This window comes from Pristiophorus japonicus, unplaced genomic scaffold, assembly GCF_044704955.1.
Source record: "Pristiophorus japonicus isolate sPriJap1 unplaced genomic scaffold, sPriJap1.hap1 HAP1_SCAFFOLD_182, whole genome shotgun sequence".
NCBI lineage: Eukaryota > Metazoa > Chordata > Chondrichthyes > Pristiophoridae > Pristiophorus > Pristiophorus japonicus.
In genome coordinates, this window is record NW_027251505.1 from 321,863 (window position 1) to 339,269 (window position 17,407).

Sequence of the window (17,407 nt, forward strand, 5' to 3'; positions counted from 1 at the left end):
TGATGAACATATAAGGTGCAAGACATCCAAAACCAGGGTGTCAGTCAGTTAAAGCTTCAGATTGCTCCGACCGGTATGGAACTTGTCCACTCTCAGTTGTACTTTTCCCAAATAAATGGAGGGTCTTTCATTGTGGATGCGTGGAAGCAGTCTGGTTCCGCACACTGCAGACACTTCCATGTCACCACCAACCAGCTCTCCCACAACCGGTGTGATCTCCCTTCCAGCCTTCCAGTGCCTTGTCTGTGACAAAGTATTCTGATTATCTCGAAGCCGGTATTAGGTTTGAATTTCTTTTCAGCTCCTGACTGCGGATATTCCTGTGATTCAACGGGAACTAAATGCTGACAGGGACAGTTGGATTCACCGTTTCTTTGCTTTGTGAAATTTCAAAGATTGAAAGCGACACACATCAACCCCAAACCTCCCGGGAGATGGAAGCCCAGTTGCTGTTTCAAGCTTGAATGCAGGTACAAGCAGAATTTATTCAAAGAAAGTCCAAGGCCCTGAGATGCCTGATTATTTGCACCAAACTCTTTGCAAAGAGTTGAGGTTCATGTTTGGTGATCTGGGCACATCTTTCCCCAAACTACAACACTTCAAACATAACTCAATGGCTGTAAAGCGCTTTGGGGCGTCATGAGTTCCTGAAAAGCGCTGCAGATATGCAAGTCATTCTTTGCAAAAGTTCGATGCAATTTCAAAATATGCGAGCAATATCAAGGCTCCACTGGGACCCCTCGTAAATTTCAATGAACAACTCCAAAGGGAAATCACAGCCCGAGACCAACGAGCCAACTGTTTGACAAACGTGAAGATAAGGTGTAACCATGATCAAAGCATTTTTTTGTGTGTCGCTATTCAGAACATAAGAACTTAAGAAGGATGAGCAGGAGTAGGCCGAATGGCCCCTCGAGCCTGCTCCGCCATTTAATATGATCATGGCTGATCCGATCATGGACTCAAGTCCACATCCCTGCCCGTTCCCCATAAGCCTTATTCCCTTATCAGTGAAGAAGCTATCTCTGTCTTAAACTTATTTAATGTCGTGGCTTTCTCAGCTCTCTGAGGCAGTGAGTTTGACAGATTTACAACCCTCTGAGAGAAGAAATTCCTCCTCATCACAGATTTAAATGGGCGGCCCCTTATTCTGAGATTATGCCCCCAAGTTCTAGTCTCCCCTATCAGTGGAACCATCCTCTCTGCATCCACCTTATCAAGCTCCCGCATTACCTTATACGTTTCGATAAGATCACCTCTCATTCTTCTGAATTCCAATGAGGAGAGGCCCAACCTACTCAACCTTTTCTGATAAGTCGACCGCTCATCTCCAGAGTCAACCCAGTGAACCTTCTCTGAACTGCCTCCAAAGCAAGTATATCCTTTAGTAAATATTGTAAGTGTTTGTGATCCTCGCCCAATTGCCAGACGGACGGTTTGAATCGCCCCCACCTTACGAAAGTTCTAGATCCGGGAATTATTATTCAGAGTGTAAATTAAATGAGACATGGAAAGGGATGCTTCAGTGATAAATCGTAGTATATTTATTTGGTCTAACATACACTGTTTAAAACATGCACTGCTAAACGAAATCACTGTCTCTGTGGAGAATAAAATCCCGGTTACAAACAATATACATGCAGTACAGAAATGAACCTAGTAACACGCAGTAATTCCCTGGTGGATTCTAACCCCACCCCTACCAATGAATTACCCTCCCCAGAATAGCCCTGAAAAGCTTCACTTCTGAGAAAACCCTGAGCCCTTACCCAGCTGGCCTGGGATATCTGATTACTGGCTTGGGACACTCGCGACCATGTTCACCACCACACGCAGCCCGTTTTCTTGCTCAGCTCAGTTGTGGGAAGTCACTGCCTGGTCTTCAGTCTCGGTGGCTTCTTCTGCAGTACTGCTGCCCCTTCCTCTGGTGCATCGATCGGTGGAGCGAGAGCGAGAGGGAGAGGGGGCTCTCTCTAGACACAAGCTGCAAGCTGCAAGCTCCAAGCTTCACACCAAGCTCCAAGCTAAAAATAAAGTGGAAAGGACCCTGTCTTTCTGGGTGTCTTGCTACCTCTATCTTTCCCGCCAATCTTTAAAACCCCTTTGTTTCTAAGCACGGGTACTTAGTCAGTGATGGGCCATCCCACCCATGCATTGGGCTGATGGCCCTTAGTCTGGGCATCTCTCTGAGCCTTTGTGTTGGGAAAGCCCCAGCTCCTCCTTGACTGGCCAGGCTGGTGGGTTCATTGTTCTGTGTCTCCTTCTGAGATGGAGGTGAGAAGTGCTTTTACAAATTAGAGTGGCTTTGTCAGTGGCCCCCCTTCCTGGCTGACAGCTCTTTTGTCAATGGATGACTGACAGCTCTTTTGTCCCAGCTCACTGCCATGCGGTCTCTGGAGTTTTAACAAAACCAGCTTTTTTACATATCTGCACAGAGTGTCCCCAGCACAGAGAAAATAGTCTCAGAAAAATAAAATCCACAAAATATTCTCGACTGAGTCCATTCTTTAAACAGAAACTTTGTGATCTCTTCATTCTGCTCTGCTAATTATCGATCTTGCCACGTAAAAAGTGCATTGGCATTGCAATGCATTAATGTAAAATTAATGAAAAGAAAATGCAACGTTTTGTCGAGTGCAAAACATGCAGTGCCTGCATTTCAAAAAGCATTGCTTTTATTCATCCTGCGGAATGCATATTGCACAGATAATCTCAGCACACATGGTGCAGGCAAAGGCAGCATTCGACAACAAAGTGATTTGTCCTCCGCTGATTTGTAGCAGATAACTGACGGTTGAGCACACAATTTGACAACTTGACTTGTAGATCAAGCATCAATGAAAAAGGCAACAAAACTGCCCACCAGCACCAGGTGTCTTTCACTTGTTTGTCCCAAATTTTCAGCAGCTGGGACAACAAGAATTTAGGTTTCACGGAGATTTGAACTCAAATCACTAGATTTAAAGTCAAGAGGGCTCACCATTACACCATGGAACCAACTATTCCAAAACATTTGAAACATACTTCGTCACAGACAAGGCACTGGAAGGCTGGAAGGTAGATCACACCGGTTCTGGTAGAGCTGGTTGGTGGTGACATGGAAGTGTCTGCAGTGTGCGGGACCAGACTGCTTCCACACATCCCCAATGAATGTCCCACCCTTTATTTGGGAAAACTACAACTGAGAGTGGATAAGTTCCACCCCGGTCGGAGCAATCTGAAGCTTTAACTGACTGACACCCTGGTTTTGCATGTCTTGCAGTGTGTTTCTGTGGCGCAATGGTTTAGTGCATTCGGCTTGTAACTGAAAGGTGGGTAATCCAAACCCATCTCCGGGCGAAGCCTTTTAATGTTTTTCCCCGAGGATTCGGTGCCGCACAGTTCCGGGTTGTCATTGTGCATTTTGGCTTCACGAATATATTCCGCAAACATTGCAAGCTTTGCTGTTATCCAGTGAGTTCCCACTCCAATACTTTTATGAACATTCAGCACAAGTAAAACGATAACAATTTTTTACATGGATCATGTTCCTCCATCCAGTCCAATCAAAATAAATTATGTTATTGAGTTTAAAGGAACTGGTGAAAATTGATTCTATTGATGCATATATCGAACTGGAACTTCGGTCTCAAGTGCTCCTCCTATCAAGAATAGACACACACAATCAATGGTTTTACAACTGAGTCATAAACACTTACAATTTCTCATACAGCATGTAAATGAGATAGGGATAAAAATTCATCACATGTAAAGAGAAAATGAATGATTAAAGATACTACTGTCCCTCAGTAACTATATTATTATTTATTTCATCCTGAAAAAGGTTATCGGTTATTTAACGGTGATTAAATGAATTCTTATTTTTTCATATTAGCTGCATGTCGTCAATTTTATAAGGTTTTGAATTGAAAAAAGCTGTTACAGAAGTTACCGCCCTGACCTGGAATCGAAGCTGTTTTTCGGTGGCAGAAGGAGTGGTTTTACCCAATCATTTTAAGGTGATTTGAAAGAATCACGTGAAGTTAAATTCAGATCAAGGTTACGATGTGTTTCGGTGTGAAACAAGTGGATTGAAAAGGACAATAATGACACCAAGCATTACGATGCAGCGATGCAGCAATGCAGCGTTCCCTGGTGGTCCAGTGATTAGGATTCGGCGCTCTCACCACCGCGGCCCTGGGTCGATTTCCGGCCAGGGAAATTGCACTTCCATCAAAATTAAAACCTTAGAAGAGTTACATGCATCTCATGTGGGAAAAAAGATTCATTGATTTAAACATAATTAATTAATCCATTGTAGAACTTCAATCATTTAATTTGCCCTGAGTTTGTGAGGAACTTTTATCCCGACCTCATTGTATTTTAGGAGCATGGTCCAGCCCCGGTATCTCCACCTGTGAAAGTAGGAAACTGCTGGAAATACACAACAGGACGGGTAGCCTTTGACAAACAATTGAACCCAGCTTACAGACTCTCTTCCTTCTCCTGCCCTTTGCGGGACACTTCTTCCCCTTTAATTTTACAGACTGACTGAGTTCACTAACCGCGGGGAGAGAGTAGGTGCCTCCGCTGCCCCACTGTGCTAACATGGAAGATAACACGATGGGGATGTGGGGTGGTGGGTGGGGATCAGTGACATGTTTGTGTAAAGGGCAGCGGAGGAGAAGGATTGACAGCTGTCAGTGAGACACAGAAGTTGTTTAAGGTGAGCCAACACATTTCCGATCAGCACAGAAGGCATTCACTGGTCAGCTGCCCTCTGCTGTACTTCTGGACAGAGCGGTTTCCGCAGTGGAGCCTTATATTATTTGCTTTCCACGTGAAAAGATCCCGTGCAGGAAGATTATGTTTAAATTTGCTGTGGATGAACAGTCATGGGCGAGTTTATTCTCCTGTCAAAAGAGCGACAGTGGCTTTTCCCTTATTCTTTAATTGCACTTTATTTCACTTCACTAAATAGATATATTTGAGTGAGAGAAATTGTTCCAGAGTGTCGCACACTTCATCTTTTGTTCCCTTTTAAACACATAAAATGAGGCCGGGGGAATAAATCCAGAAAACAAAGCCGAGGGATATAGAGAAGTGGAAGAGAGAAGGGGAAATACTGCCTCTACCCAGAACTAATGCAGAAACTCCTCTGCTGCGCTCGGGGTGGCCACCCGCAGCCTGGATACACTAACGTCCCAACAGTTCATTGATTGTCGGAGTGGGACCGTGCGGCGCTTCAGAAGACAGGTCGAAAAAGCAAAGTCACTGATTCAGTCCCATGTGCTTCTCTGACTGACACCGAGGAAACGGTGAGACAGATTTTGGAGCATAGATCTGGTTATTGTGAAACAGCAAAGAAAATATGAAGTCTGGAATTAAATTATTGAATGTGTATCCTGCTCGTTTCGTGGTTAGGCATTCACAGAGGGAGCCCGAGTTCGGAAAGTAACTTTTTAATTCAAACTTTTTTCAAATAATTACATGCAATTCACTAAACTCTGTGGGAGGTGGGGTGATTAAAACATCACCGATCGGAAAGGAATTGTCCGCGGGAAGCCTCCAACCGGAATTTTTGGGCCAATATTCCCACCTGGATTGTTTTGCAGACTTACAGTCAATACTTCAAATACTGAACTGTAATAATTTCAGGCGCTTTCATCATAGATGATATTTTACACCCTATCTGACTTAACACACTCTGAATTTTTGAAATTGGATTCAAATGTTCATTGCTCTCAAATGTTCATTGCTCAGAAGTCAAGGAACGTGGGGTACTTTTTTCAATTTATTTCACAGCAAATATATTTAAAAAAAGGTTTCTGTCAAGGCTCGAACCGGGGCCTTTTCGTGTGTGAGACAAACATGATAACCACTCCACTACAGAAATCACTGCTAAACTTAGTGCCCAGAGAGAAGTGTTAAGCCAGAATGTGTAATTCTGAATCCCTTTCTGTGAAAAAATCTTTTCACAAACATTTCTCTGACCGAAGCTGCACAAGTCAAAAATGTTCCTTTCAAAGTCGTCAAACTCCCAAATTAACGCACCCCCCGAATCTTCTGGATCAGAAAGCTCTAGTTGTGCCGACTCAAACCATAAATCTGACTTTACTCACCCTGTATTTTAGGAGATTGGTTTAAAATGTTCATTGCTCATAAGACACGGAACCTGGGGCTACTTTTGTTCAATGTATTTCACAGCAAATATATTCTAAAATAAAGCACGCGCCCAGGCTCAAACCAGGGACATTTCATGTGGGAGGTGAACATGATAACGGCTACACTACGTAAACCTTTCCTGAAACCAGCCCCCGGTTCATCATTTGTACCACAATTAAACCCAATGAGATCGGGATAAAAGTTCCTCACATGCTCATGGCAAAATAAATGGAAAAATATTTACAAAATAATTTATGTATTAATTAATGATGTTCAATTCAATGATTCTTATTTTTTATACATGATTTGCATATAGATCTGTAAAATAAATGAACTCTTTTTTTTAAAAGGTTTTGAATTAAAAGTACAACTTCCCAGGGTGGGAATTGAATCCAGGACACAACGTTGAGAGTATTGAATCCTTACCACTCGACAACCAGGGACCGACAGACCGTTTTACTGATGCATCATTATAGTTCATGACATTATTGTCATTTTCAGTTCACTTGATTCACACCGAAAACGATTGTAACTGTTGTGTATGTGTGATGTCTGTAAAACTGCTATGCAACACTGAATGTACTCTTACACTCTAAACACCTTACCTACACCAGAGGATGCTGCTGCTTGAAACCGAAAGGTTACCTGCAACCCAGTATGTAAAGGAGCTCACAGCTTGGTGTCCTCACTCGAGGAGCTTCAAATAAATGACTGCAGGTCTCCACAGTTTAAGTATCATATCCTGCCTCGTGGAGTCATTACTAAAGGTGACTACATACACTACAGTAAACGCCACTTGAAATCACATTCAAATGATTCACTGAATCCACCCCTTGTACCACCGCAACATAGGTTCGATTCTTGGTCAGGGAGATAATATTTACAACACAGTTTTCAAACTAATAGCCCGATACAAATGTCAACATGTAGCTAATGTGAAAAAATTAATTCATTTAATCATGTTCAATGAACCGATAACTTTCTTTTGCAGAATTAAAGAAATGATAATATGGTTACTGAGGGATAGTGGTACATAAGAACATAAGAACATAAAAATTAGGAACAGGAGTCGGCCATCTAGCCCCTCGAGCCTGCTCCGCCATTCAACAAGATCATGGCTGATCTGGCCGTGGACTCAGCTCCACTTTTCCGCCCGCTCCTCATAACCCTTAATTCCCTTATTGGTTGAAAATCTATCGATCTGTGACTTGAATACATTCAATGCGCTAGCCTCAACTGCTTCCTTGGGAAGATAATTCCACAGATTAACAACCCTCTGGGAGAAGGAATTTCTTCTCAACTTGGTTTTAAATTGGCTCCCCCGCATTTTGAGGCTGTGCCCCCAAGTTCTAGTCTCCCCGACCAGTGGAAACAATCTCTCTGCCTCTATCTTGTCTATCCTTTTCATTATTTTAAATGTTTCTACAAGATCACCACTCATCCTTCTGAACTCCAACGAGTCAAGACCCAGTCTACTCAATCTATCATCATAAGGTAACCCACTCAACTCCAGAATCAGCCGAGTGAATTGTCTCTGTACCCCCTCCAAAGCTAGTATATCCTGCCTTAAGTAAGGTGACCAAAACTGCATGCAGTACTCCAGGTGCGGCCTCACCAATACCCTATACAGTTGCAGCAGGACCTCCCTGCTTTTGTACTCCATGCCTCTCGCAATGAAGGCCAACATATCCATTCGCCTTCCTGATTACCTGTTGCATCTGCAAACTAACTTTTTGGGATTCATGCACAAGGATCCCCAGGTCCCTCTGCATCGCAGCATGTTGCAATTTCTGCCCATTCAAATAATATTCCCTTTTTACTGTTTTTTTTCCCCAAGGTGGATGACCTCACACTTTCCGACATTGTATTCATCTGCCAAACCTTAGCCCATTCATTTAACCTATCTAAATCTCTTTGCAGCCTCTCTGTCCTCTACACAACCTGCTTTCCCACTAATCTTTGTGTCATCTGCAAATTTTGTTGCACTGCACTCTGTCCCCTCTTCCAGGTCATCTATGTATATTGTGAACAGTTGTGGTCCCAGCACCGAGCCCTGTGGCACACCACTAACCACCGATTTCCAACCCGAAAAGGGCCCATTTATCCCGACTCTCTACTTTCTGTTAGCTAGCCAATTCTCTATCCATGCTAATAGATTTCCACTGACTCCGCGTATCTTTATTTTCTGCAGTAACCTTTTGTGTGGTACCTTATCGAATGCCTTTTGAAAATCTAAATACACCACATCCATCGGTACACCTCTATCCAACATGCTCGTTATATCCTCAAAGAATTCCAATAAATTAGTTAAACATGATTTCCCCTTCATGAATCCATGCTGCGTCTGCTTGATTGCACTATTCCTATCTTGATGTCCCACTATTTCTTCCTTCATGATAGTTTCAAGCATTTTCCCTACTACAGATGTTAAACTAACCAGCCTATAGTTATCTGCCTTTTGTCTGCCCCCTTTTTTAAACAGAGGCGTTACATTAGCTGCTTTCCAATCCGCTGGTACCTCCGCAGAGTACAGAGAATTTTGGTAGATTATAACGAATGCATCTGCTATAACATCCGCCATCTCTTTTAATACCCTGGCATTTCATCAGGACCAGGGGACTTGTCTACCTTGAGTCCCATTAGCCTGTCCAGCACCACCCCCTAGTGATAGTGATTGTTTCAAGCTCCTCTCTTCCCACATTCCTGTGACCAGCAATTTCTGGCATGGTTTCTGTGTCTTCCATTGTGAAGACCGAAGCAAAATAATTGTTTAAGGTCTCAGCCATTTCCACATTTAGAAACATAGAAACATAGAAAATAGGTGCAGGAGTAGGCCATTCGGCCCTTCTAGCCTGCACCACCATTCAATGAGTTCATGGCTGAACATGTAACTTCAGTACCCCATTCCTGCTTTCTCACCATACCCCTTGATTCCCCTAGTAGTAAGGACTTCATCTAACTCCTTTTTGAATATATTCAGTGAATTGGCCTCAACAACTTTCTGTGGTAGAGAATTCCACAGGTTCACCACTCTCTGGGTGAAGAAATTCCTCCTCATCTCGGTCCTAAATGGCTTCCCCCTTATCCTTAGACTGTGTCCCCTGGTTCTGGACTTCCCCAACATTGGGATGATTCTTCCTGCATCTGACCTGTCTAACCCCGTCAGAATTTTAAACGTTTCTATGAGGTCCCCTCTCATTCTTCTGAACTCCAGTGAATACAAGCCCATTTGATCCAATCTTTCTTGTTAGGTCAGTCCCGCCATCCCGGGAATCAGTCTGGTGAACCTTCGCTGCACTCCCTCAACAGCAAGAATGTCCTTCCTCAGGTTAGGAGACCAAAACTGTACACAATACTCCAGGTGTGGCCTCACCAAGGCCCTGTACAATTGTAGCAACATCTACCTGCCCCTGTACTCAAATCCCCTCGCTATGAAGGCCAACATGCCATTTGCTTTCTTAACCGCCTGCTGTACCTGCATGCCAACCTTCAATGACTGATGTACCATGACACCCAGGTCTCTTTGCATCTCCCCTTTTCCTAATCTGTCACCATTCAGATAATAGTCTGTCTCTCTGTTTTTACCACCAAAGTTGATAACCTCACATTTATCCACATTATACTTCATCTGCCATGCATTTGCCCACTCACCTAACCTATCCAAGTCGCTCTGCAGCCTCATAGCATCTTCCTCGCAGCTCACACTGCCACCCAACTTAGTGTCATCCGCAAATTTGGAGATACTACATTTAATCCCCTCGTCTAAATCATTAATGTACAGTGTAAACAGCTGGGGCCCCAGCACAGAACCTTGCGGTACCCCACTAGTCACTGCCTGCCATTCTGAAATGTCCCCATTTACTCCTACTCTTTGCTTCCTGTCTGACAACCAGTTCTCAATCCATGTCAGCACACTACCCCCAATCCCATGTGCTTTAACTTTGCACATTAATCTCTTGTGTGGGACCTTGTCGAAAGCCTTCTGAAAGTCCAAATATACCACATCAACTGGCTCTCCCTTGTCCACTCTACTGGAAACATCCTCAAAAAATTCCAGAAGATTTTTCAAGCATGATTTCCCTTTCATAAATCCATGCTGACTTGGACCTATCATATTACCTCTTTCCAAATGCACTGCTATGACATCCTTAATAATTGATTCCATCATTTTATCAAGTACCGATGTCAGGCTGACCGGTCTATAATTCCCTGTTTTCTCTCCTTAAGTACTCTGGGATGCAGTGCATCAGGCCCTGGGGATTTATCGGCCTTCAATCCCATCAATTTCCCCAACACAATTTCCCGACTAATAAGGATGTCCCTCAGTTCCTCCTCCTTACTAGACCCTCCGACCCCTTTTATATCCGGAAGGTTGTTTGTGTCCTCCTCAATGAATACCGAACCTAAGTACTTGTTCAATTGGTCCGCCATTTCTTTGTTCCCCGTTATGACGTCCCCTGATTCTGACTGCAGGGGACCTACTTTTGTCTTTACTCACCTTTTTCTCTTTACATATCTATAGAAACTTTTGCAATCCGTCTTAATGTTCCCTGCAAGCTTCTTCTCGTACTCCATTTTCTCTGCACTAATCAAACCCTTTGTCCTCCTCTGCTGAGTTCTAAATTTCTCCCAGTCCCTGGTATCGCTGCTATTTCTGGCCAATTTTTATGCCACTTCCTTGGCTTTAATGCTTTCCCTGATTTCCCTTGATAGCCACGGTTGAGCCACCTTCCCTTTTTTATTTTTACGCCAGACAGGAATGTACATTGTTGTCGTTCATCCATGCGGTCTCTAAATGTCTGCCATTGCCCATCCACAGTCAACCCCTTCAGTCTCATTCGCCAATCTACCCTAGCCAATTCACGCCTCATACCTTCAAAGTTGCCCTTCTTTAAGTTCTGGACCATGGTCTCTGATTTAGCTGTTTCATTCTCCATCCTAATGCAGAATTCCACCATATTATGGTCACTCTTCCTCAAGGGGCCTCGCACAATGAGATTGCTAATTAATCCTCTCTCATTACACAACACCCAGTCTAAGATGGCCTCCCCCCGAGTTGGTTCCTCGACATATTGGTCTAAAAAACCATCCCTTGTGCACTCCAGGAAATCCTCCTCCACCGTATTACTTCAAGTTTGGTTAACCCAGTCTATGTGCCTATTAAAGTCACCCATTATAACTGCTGCACCTTTATTGCACGCACCTCTAATTTCATGTTTGATGCCCTCCCCAACATCACTACTACTGTTTGGAGGTCTGTACACAACTCCCACTAACGTTTTTTGCCCTTTGGTATTCTGCAGCTCTACCCATATAGATTCCCATTATTAAATCCCCCTTCTCATCTTCTAAGGCACCAACATTTACTTTAGTCACTCTTTTCCGTTTTACATATCGGTAAAAGCTTTAACTATCCGTTTTTATGCTTTGCACAATTTTACCTTCGTAATCTATCTTTCCTTTCTTTATTGCTTTCTTAGTCATTCTTTGCTGTCGTTTAAAATTTGCCCAATCTTCTATTTTCCCACTAACCTTGGCCACCTTATACGCATTGGTTTTTAATTTGATATTCTCCTTTATTTCCTTGGTTATCCACGGCTGGTTATCCCTTCTCTTACCGCCCTTCTTTTTCACTGGAATATATTTTTGTTTTGCACTATGAAAGAGCCCCTTAAAAGTCCTCCACTGTTCCTCAATTGTGCCACCGTTTAGTCTGTGTTTCCAGTCTACTTTAGCCAACTCTGCCCTCATCCCACTATAGTCCCCTTTGTTTCAGCATAGTAAGCTCGTTTGAGACACTACTTCCTCACCCTCAATCTGTATTACAAATTCAACCATACTGTGATCACTTATTCCGAGAGGATCTTTTACTAGCTTCAATCATTAATTTTCTCTTTACATGTGATGAACTTTTATCCCTATCTCGTTTACACACTGTATTTTAGGAGAATGGTTTAAAATTTTAAGTGCTTATTGTCATGTATTCAACCAACATTGTAACCCATATATAATCTGACCTCAGTTGTACACTGTGAGAACAATGACCACTAGGTGGTGAACTTGTGGGAGACACTTCTATCCTGGACCTTCAGGTATAAAAGGGGAAGCTCCACCCACTTTCATCACTTGAGTGCTCAGGAATAAAGGACAGGCCACAGACTGCCCTTCTCTCAAGCCTGTGCCTCGTGTGCATTTCTGCTGTATAGTAAGGATGTATCAATGGCGACGAGAAACTGGGATTTAAACCACGTGAGCATGGCCGCTAGCAGTATAGACGAGAGATACTGTGTTAAGGAATGGTTGGGACAGAGAATCAACATTGTTGAAGCAGCACACAGTTCTCCAGGCAGACAAGGGCAATCGGGCATGCCCCAACATGTAGTCGAACCCAGAGGGGGAGTTCGACAGAGATAATGGCAAGCAGAACGGTGATTCACAACATTGCAAGGGACAATGTGGCCAGTAATGGGGCCATCAACACCTGTTAATGACACACTCAAGCACAGTCACAGGGGTAGTCAGGGCCGATTGACTAGCAAGGGATCTTTTGTTTCCAACAACAGCTCATGTTGGAGGCATGGAGGCACACACTCAGCCGGAGGTTGCAGAGATGAGCAAAATACCTACAGAAATTGCAGAAATGAACGCTGGGGGAAATCGCTGGAAGCTGAAGTTCAGTGAGTTCATGTGGAGCACGTATACAGTTCATACACCAGGACGCCACCGATAATGATGAAAGTGCTCCTCAGTGGCATCCCAGTATCAATGGAGCTAGACACGGGGGCTAGCCAGTCCCTGATGGGTAACAAATAGTTTGAAAAGTTGTGAGCGTCCAAGGCCAGTAGGGCCAAAATTGTCACCGATTGACCAACAGCTACGGACATACACCAAGGAGATCATTCTGCTTCTTGGCAGCGCCACGACAATCGTGACCCACAAAGATTCGTAGAACAGGTTGCCACTCTGGGTTGTCCCGGGGGACGATCCCGCACTACTGGGGAGGAGTTGGCTTGCTGTCATGAACTGGAAATGGGGCAATGTTAATGCTATTTCCTCTGTGGAGCGAGTTTCATGCTCACAGATCCTGCACAAATTTGACTCATTATTTCAACCCGGCATTGGCACTTTCATGGGGGCCAAGGTAGTGATTCACATAAACCCGGAAGCCAGGCCAGGACACCACAAGGCCAGAGCGGTGCCGTACGTGATGTGGCAAAAGATAGAAGGTGAATTGAACCGCCTGCTGAGGGAAGGTATCATTTTGCCAGTCGAATTCAGTGACTGGGCGAGCCCGATTGTACCGGTGTTCAAGGCGGATGGGTCGGTCAGGATATATGGATATTACAAGGCCACCATCAATCGGGTGTCACTCCAAGACCAGTACCCGCTACCGAGAGTGGAGGATCTCTTTGCGATGCTATCCGGTGGCAAACTTTTTTCAAAATTGGACGTGACCTCAGCTTACATGACCCAGGAGCTGGCGAGAGAGTTGATGAAGCTGACCACCATCACGACATACAAGTGTTGTTTGAGTACAACAGATGTCCGTTCTGGATTCGCTCGGCCGCCGCGATCTTCCAATGAAATATGGAAAGCCTCCTCAAGTCGATTCCAGAGACGGTGGTTTTTCAGTACGACATCCTCATCACGGGTTACGATACTGAAGAACACCTCCACAACCTGGAGGAGGTGCTACGCAGACTGGACCGGGTAGGGCTGCGACTGAAAAAGGCGAAGTGCATCTTCCTAGCTCCAGAGGTAGAATTCCTGAGGATGAGGGTAGGAGTAGAAGGGATGAGCCCTACTGCGTCCAAGACGGAAGCGATCCAGAGAGCACACAGACCCCGTAACACGACGGTGCTGCGTTTGTTCCTGGGGCTCCCCAACTATTTGGTAACTTTCTTCCCAAATTGAGCACGCTGCTAGAGCCGCTACACGTGCTCCTAAGCAAAGGTCGCGAATGGGTCTGGGGTGACAGCCAGGAAAGGGCTTTTAATAGAGCACACAATTTGTTATGTTCCAACAATCTGTTAACGCGATATGACCCATGTAAGAAACTTGTGTTAAAGTGCGATGCGTCGTCCTATGGTGTCGGGTGTGTGTTGCAGCAGGTCAATGCCAAGGGTCAGTTACAGCCGGTAGCGTATGCCTCCAGAAGTCTGTCCCAGGCAGAAAGGGGCTACGGGATGATAGAAAAGGAGGCGCTCGCATGTGTATATTCGGTAAAGAAAATGCACCAGTACCTGTTTGGCAGGAAATTTGAGCTGGAGACAGATCACAAACCCCTCACGTCCCTTTTGGCCGACAACAAGGCCATAAATGCAGACGCTTAGGTCCGCATACAGAGGTGGGCACTCACGTTAGCCACCTATGACTACACAATTCGGCACAGACCGGGCACTGAAAAATGCGCCGATGTACTCAGCAGGCTCCCACCAGCCACCACTGAGGGGGCTACCGAGCATGCCGCTGAGATGGTCATGGCTGTTGAAGCTTTTGCAAGCGATGGCTCACCCGTGACAGCCCGTCAGACTAAAGTCTGGACAAATAGAGACCCGCTATTGTCTCTCGTCAAGAAATGTGTCCTGCATGGGGACTGGGCAGCCACGTACAGGGCATGCCCTGAGGAATTTAAACCATTTCACAGGGGCAGGGATGAACTCTCGATTCAGGCCGATTGCCTACTGTGGGGAAACCGTGTAGTCATGCCCCAGATGGGCAGAGAGGTGTTCATCAGAGAACTCCACAATGAGCATCCGGGCATTGTCATGATAAAGGCAATTGCCAGGTCACACGTTTGGTGGCCAGGGATAGATGCAGATCTGGAAGTTTGTGTTCGCAGGTACAACACATGTGCCCAGCTGTGCAATGCGCCCAGGGAAGCCCCCTTTAGCCCCAGGCCATGGCCCGCCAAGCCTTGGTCACGCATCCATGATGACTACGCAGGTCCTTTCATCGGAAAAATGTTTTTGGTTGTATTAGACGCTCACTCCAAATGGATCGAGTGTGACATTTTAAATTCAAGCACATCCTCTGCCACGGTAGAAAGTCTACGGGCAATGTTTGCCGCCCACGGTCTACCGGACATCTTGGTCAGCGACAATGGCCTGTGCTTCACAAGCACTGAATTCCAGGACTTCATGGCAGGCAATGGAATTAACCATGTCAGAAAGGCACCGTTCAAGCCAGCCTCAAACGGCCAGGCAGAACGAAAAGTGCAGATAATCAAACTGGGGATGCTCAGAATCCAAGGGGGTTCCCTACAAAGCCACTTTTCACGCCTCCTGTTGGCCAAAAGATCCCAACCACACTCGCTCACAGGGGTTCCACCCGCAGGGCTGCTAATGATAAGGATGCTCAAATCCCGTTATCCCTTATACACCACACCATGAAAGAAATTGTTGAGAGCAGGCGCCAATCACAATATAACTACCATGACAGGAATGCGGGGGCACGATATATTGGTGTAAACGACCCTGTTGTTGTCCACAACTACACTGCAGGGCCTAAATGGCTCACAGGCACTGTGATTGCCAAAGAGGGCAATAGGATTCTGGTAGTTAAACTAACCAATGGACAAATCTGCCGCAAACAAGTGGATCAAACCAAAAGGAGGTTCAGCAACCCCATAGAAGAAGCAGAGGAAGAACACGATACAGAGTTCACTCCAGCACAGGTGACCGAACACTGGAACCAAAGGGAGGAGAGCCCAGTCACTGTGGGCAGTCCGGATAAGCCTGAGGCACCGCAAACAGCAGACACACAGGCCAGCGCCCAACAACCGGAGCCCCAGCTCAGGCGCTCTACAAGAGAGCGTAAACCACCAGAGAGACTCAACCTGTGATTCCAAAAAGACTTTGGGGTCATGTATTCAACCAGCATTGTAACCCATTTTTAAATTCAAAACCTGATAAAATTGACGACATGCAGCCAACGTGCAAAAGTAAGAATTCTTTTAATCACCGTTAATTAGCCGATAACCTTCTTCAGAATAAAATAAATAATAATATAATTACTGAGGAACAGTGGTATCCTCAATTATTCATTTTCTCTTTACATGTGATGAAGTTTTATCCCTATCTCATTTACACGCTGTATGAGAATGGTTTAAAATTGTAAGTGTTTATTACTCAGTTGTAAAACCATTGATTGTGTGTGTGTCTATACTTGATAGGAGGAGCCCTTGAGACCGAAGTTCCAGTTCTATATATGTACCAATAGAATCAATTTCCACCAGTTTCTTTAAACCCAATAACATAATTTATTTCTAATGGGCTGGATGGAACATGATCCATGTAAAAAATTGTTATCGTTTTACTTGAACTGAATGCTCATAAAATATTGGAGTGGGAACTAATTGGATAACAGCACTGCTGGCAACATTTGCGGAATAGATTCGTGCAGCCAAAACGCACAATGACAACCTGGGACTGTGCGGCACCGAATACTCGGGGAAAAACAGTTAAACTCTTCGTCCCTGGGTGGGCTCGAACCACCAACCTTTCAGTTAACAACCGAACGCGCTAACCCATTGCGCCAGAGAGACTGATGGAAGTACAAGGTGCAAAACATCCAAAACCAGGGTGTCAGTCAGTTAAAGCTTCAGATTGCTCCGACCGGGATGGAACTTGTCCACTCTCAGTTGTACTTTTCCCAAATAAATGGAGGGACATTCATTGTGGATGCGTGGAAGCAGTCTGGTTCCGCACACTGCAGACACTGCCATGTCACCGCCAACCAGCTCTCCCACAACCGGTGTGATCTACCTTCCAGCCTTCCGGTGCCTTGTCTGTGACGAAGTATTCTGATTGTCCCGAAGCCGGTATTAGGTTTGAATTCCTTTTCAGCTCCTGACTGCGATATTCCTGTGATTAAACGGGAACTAAATGCTTACAGGGACAGTTGGATTCACCGTTTCTTTGCTTGGTGAAATTTCAAAGATTGAAAGCAACGCACATCAACCCCAAACGTCCAGTGAGATCGAAGGCCAGTTGCTGTTTCAAGCTTGAATGCAGGTACAAGCAGAACTTATTCAAAGAAAGTCCAAGTCCCTGAGACGCCTGATCATTTGCACCAAACTCTTTGCAAAGAGTTGAGGTACATGTTTGGTGATCTGGGCACATCTTTCCCCAAACTACAACACTTCAAACATAACTCAATGGCTATAAAGCGCTTTGGGGCGTCATGAGTTCCTGAAAGGCGCTGCAGATATGCAAGTCCTACTTTGCAAAAGTTCGATGCAATTTCAAAATATGCGAGCAAT

At 44.9% G+C, this 17,407-nt stretch overlaps 1 non-coding gene across 1 annotated transcript; it reads right to left on the reverse strand.

The window, feature by feature from the left end:
* Positions 1–16,616: 16,616 nt before the first annotated feature.
* Positions 16,617–16,690, reverse strand: trnan-guu (transfer RNA asparagine (anticodon GUU)). The gene has a single exon. It is a non-coding gene; the product is annotated as a tRNA-Asn (tRNA).
* Positions 16,691–17,407: the final 717 nt, after the last annotated feature.